The sequence below is a fragment of the Sprattus sprattus genome, assembly GCF_963457725.1.
Source record: "Sprattus sprattus genome assembly, chromosome: 3".
Classification (NCBI taxonomy): Eukaryota; Metazoa; Chordata; class Actinopteri; order Clupeiformes; family Clupeidae; genus Sprattus; species Sprattus sprattus.
This window is the reverse complement of record NC_137922.1, coordinates 56,851,621-56,856,620: the sequence shown is the minus strand read 5'-3', so window position 1 is coordinate 56,856,620 and position 5,000 is coordinate 56,851,621. Positions and strand designations below refer to the sequence as shown.

General features: G+C 44.4%; 1 protein-coding gene across 2 annotated transcripts in view; it reads right to left on the bottom strand.

Moving 5' to 3' along the window:
* Positions 1-985, bottom strand: part of taok2a (TAO kinase 2a) — a gene marked incomplete at its 3' end in the record, with an annotated part of 22,965 nt that extends 21,980 nt beyond the window's left edge. Inside the window, exon 1 of one of the 2 annotated variants that reach the window (XM_080834436.1) lies at positions 533-985. The remainder of the gene's footprint in view (positions 1-532) is intronic. The other variant, XM_080834437.1, reaches the window with a different exon arrangement.
* Positions 986-5,000: the final 4,015 nt, after the last annotated feature.

Sequence of the window (5,000 nt, the reverse complement as noted above, 5' to 3'; positions counted from 1 at the left end):
TCGCACACACGAGCTGGCTGTGCCCTTCAAACGGCAGCTTTATTCTTAACAATACTGTCATGTTTATGATTTTAACATTTCGTGCCAGGACTGTTAGCTAAGTTACTTCGACTGTACATAACTGGCACCAGACTGGCACAGTTAGCTGGCTAGCGAAGTCAGATACAACAATGTAAACAAAATCAAGTTGCACAGAAACCTGTAAAATGCCACCAAGGGCAAAGCTTTCTAATACGACGTTACATTAGCGCCCCTTGATAACATTGTCAGGTTATTAATGTGGTTGCTTACCTTCGTATCTAGGGTACTCCAAGATGGTTAGCTATTGGCTACCTAGCTAATTATCTAGCGTTAGCCAGCTATCAGATAGAATTGGCAACTTAGATGAGTATCAGTTAACGTTATGTTAAGACATGAACTGACACCACAATACGTCAATAAGCATAACCGTGTAGTCTGAGCATCTGCAGACGGAACATCACAACAGCCACTTCACAAAGGAATTAGGGTTTCTCTTGGCTCGGTGACTTACCAGGGCTTACGGTTATCCCTTTAGCTAGCTACGAATTAAGCGTTCCCAGTGATGGAGAGGACCCGTAGCTTTGCAGCACGCTGTGTTGTTATTCTCACGCTTCAGATCAGAGGGCTTGCTCAGTTTCCCATTTTTTCCGATGTCACCCACTTCACCGTCCAGACTCCCTTCCTGAAACGTTGGCCAACCAATTCCTCCAAGATTCCCTACGCCCTGGCTAGCTAGCTAAGGGAATAACAGCAGCCAAAGATAGCTAACGTTATCCCTTGGTAGCAGCTAAAGCTACTTGTTAGTGAGCTAGCTCACCAGCTAGCTGTTTTCAGTTTGAATGTGGTGCGCGGCTGCAGATCCTCCTCGCCTGGTCCACCGTCTGTCATATTGGACCGTTACATTTGTCCAGTCGTTGCCTAACGTTATGCTAGTTTATATTTAAATCTGTTGTTTGCACTGACGTCTATGTGTTTCACCCTTTATGTTCAGAAAATATAAGATGGCTACATGGGGCGGGAGCCAACCGGAAGAGGGAAAGAGGTCAAAGCTATAAAAATCTTTTTCCTGTGCAAACAGCGACAGGGCGCATTATTCTAAGGTCTTACGTTTGCAGACAGAAAAATATTTGGAATATGTAATGTACTTCGACTAGTCCCAGTTTGAGCAAAACTCTGCTAATGAGTGCCCCATAATCCTAATGTGGAAAAGATTAGGTTACAGCAAAGACGTTACAGTCACTAAAGAGTTGTGTTGTGTTCTTACTAGACTTCGCCAGAGGGTGGCGCTATTTTACTGTTCTACGTTTAGACTGTAATACCAGAATGTTGTGATGGATGGTGGTAGATCTAGCAAAGCCCACCTGGTGAGTCTTGCTGATACACCTGGCTCAGGGTCAGTGATACACCTGGCTCAGGGTCAAAGGTCAGTGATACACCTGGCTCAGGGTCAAAGGTCAGTGATACACCTGGCTCAGGGTCACTGATACACCTGGCTCAGGGTCATTGATACACCTGGCTCAGGGTCACTGATACACCTGGCTCAGGGTCATTGATACACCTGGCTCAGGGTCACTGATACAGGTGTCAGAGGAGGCCACCAGGTCAGGGGTCAAAGGTGAGACTCTTTGGGATGTGGGCTGCTTTTGGTTTCGTTTATTAGAATCCCCATCAGCTCGGGTGGGGAGGAGCAAGGGCAGACACAGACACACACAGACACACACACACACATATACACATACACACTAAAACACTCACACACACACACACACACACACACACACACACACACACACACACACACATATACACATACACACACCCACACACACTTACACTAAAACACTCACACACACACACACACCCACACACCCACACCCACTCACACTAAAACACTCACACACACACACACACACACAAACATACAAACACACACACACACACATACATACATAAAGACACACCCACATACACACACACACACTCATTCACATATACACACACACACACACACATACATACATACATACACCCACACACACACAAACACTCATACACACACACACACAAACACACACACACACACACAAACAAACAAACACTCCCTAAGTAAATATTAGAGGACCTGGAAACCTGAACAGTAGATGAGGAGATGAAAGAGAGAGGGAGGAAGAGAAGGAGACAAAAAGAGAGAGATGGAGAGAGGAAGGAAAAGAGTGAGACAAAGAGAGAGAGGAAGAGAGAAAGAGAGGGAGACAAAGAGAGAGAGATATCATTTCATTTCCTTAGGTTAATCTTAGAAATTCCAAGGTAAATAGCGCCCCCCCCCCCCTTCACCCTTCTAAAACAATGTTAAAACTGTGGCCAGGCAGTGAACTGCAACCATACTGAGTTACAAAGGACGTTGAGAAAGAGGCCCTGTTCGAAAAGGGTAGAATGCTGTTTAACGAATTATGTTCTGACTATGATTCTGACCGGAGCGCGGGCCAAAACAAATTAAGCGCGGGTCCCAAATTGGGCAGCCTTAGTCTAATGCTATTTCAAGAAAACAACATGAAATCTGAGAGACAATTGTAATAATTGTCTTGATTATTACCATGAACAATACATCCAAGCAAGCACAGTAGTGCTTGGCCAAAATTACACTGAAATGAATAGGTTTATGGTATGGCTAATGAAACCTTGATTTCCATTTTTGTTGGTCAGCTGTTGGCTTGGCACGCGCACCTGGAAGAAAGTGTCCCTCATCTGGGGTTGAGGAAGTTGGCATCCATAGGTGCAAGCTAAATTGAGATTTTACTGTTAAACATTATGCATTTCAAGTAGGCCTAACTGACGCCAGCTAGATGTTTCTTTACGTTCTATTATTTTATATTAGATTAGATCAGTCAAATAGTTGATAAATAAAGGGGGAGAGCAACTTGGCTGCATGTTTTCAGTTTTAAATGTTTATAATTTTTTCGGTATAAGATTTTTTTGTTACCCTAACCCTAGATTTTTTGGTGAATATTTTGTCTCTTTCTATACTGATCCTTTTTCGTCGTATGTCTAAATGAATGCAAGGTCTATTCTGAGATATGTATAAGGAGAAGCATCATGTGACTAAGACGAGGAAAATGGCTAGCATGACAGACAAACACTCACACACACTCATGAAGATGACAAACTCAAACACACTCACACTCATGAAGATGACGGACTCAAACACACACACACTCACACACTCACACACTCATGAAGATGACGGACTCAAACACACACACACTCACACACCCATGAAGATGGCGGATTCAAACAAACAAACACACAAACACACACACACTCACTCATGAAGATGACGGACTCAAACACACACACACACTCACACACTCACACACTCATGAAGATGACGGACTCAAACACACACACACTCACACACTCACACACTCATGAAGATGACGGACTCAAACACACACACACACACACACTCACACACTCATGAAGATGACGGACTCAAACACACACACACACACACACTCACACACTCATGAAGATGACGGACTCAAACACACACACACTCACACACTCATGAAGATGACGGACTCAAACACTCACAGACTCATGAAGATGACGGACTCAAACACACACACACTCACACACTCTTGAAGATGACGGACTCAAACACACACACACTCACACACTCATGAAGATGACGGACTCAAACACACACACACTCATGAAGATGACGGACTCAAACACACACACACTCATGAAGATGACGGACTCAAACACACACACACTCACTCATGAAGATGACGGACTCAAACACACACACACTCATGAAGATGGCGGATTCAAACACACACACACTAACACACTCACACACTCATGAAGATGACGGACTCAAACACACACACACTAATGAAGATGACGGACTCAAACACACACACACTCACACACTCATGATGATGACAGACTCAAACACACACACACTCACACACTCATGAAGATGACGGACTCAAACACACACACACTCATGAAGATGACGGACTCAAACACACACACACTCACACACTCACACACTCACACACTCATGAAGATGACGGATTCAAACACTCACACACTCACACACTCATGAAGATGACGGACTCAAACACACACACACACACACACTAATGAAGATGACGGACTCAAACACACTCACACACTCACACACTCATGAAGATGACGGACTCAAACACACTCACACACTCATGAAGATGAAGGACTCAAACACTCAGACACACACACACACACACACACACACACTCACACACTCATGAAGATGAAGGACTCAAACACTCAGACACACACACACACACACACACACACACACACACACACACTCAGTCTCCCTAAACAACTGTCTTCTTCTGAACTTCTTAAGACCAACCCTAAGAAAGATCCCCGCTGGATTCATGAACGCGTGGAAACGTGTTCTTAACCGCCAAAGTGTTCTCAGCTGTGCTGCCACGAATGAGGAATGCCACTGATTCTTAAATTGAAAGCTCTTTCTCAGACACTTGAATTTGCATACATAAAAGCCCCGCCAGCTCCTTATAAGGGCATGCAACCACAGGACCGTGTGCACACAGAATCCATAGGCAGCATGAAAGCAACTTGAGACCGATCAAAATCATGATCATCACCAGTGGTGCACCTGCCAGTAAACACAGACCTAACTTCACCGGTGCAGAGTTGGAGGTACTGTTGCAAGGAGTAGAACATAAGTGTGACATCTTATTTAGTTTTGTCAATACGGGGTACAAGGCCACCAAAGAGGCACGGGACGAGATAACAGGTGAGGTCACCGTGGTGTCAGGAGAGGGGTGCACAGCGGCTGAAGTGAAAAAGAAATGGGCTGATGTGAAGTTGAGTTAAATACACGAGTAGGCTTCTTGTGGATCTTGATAGGCCCTATCTATATTATGTAGGCCCATATGATATATATTAGTCATGTATAT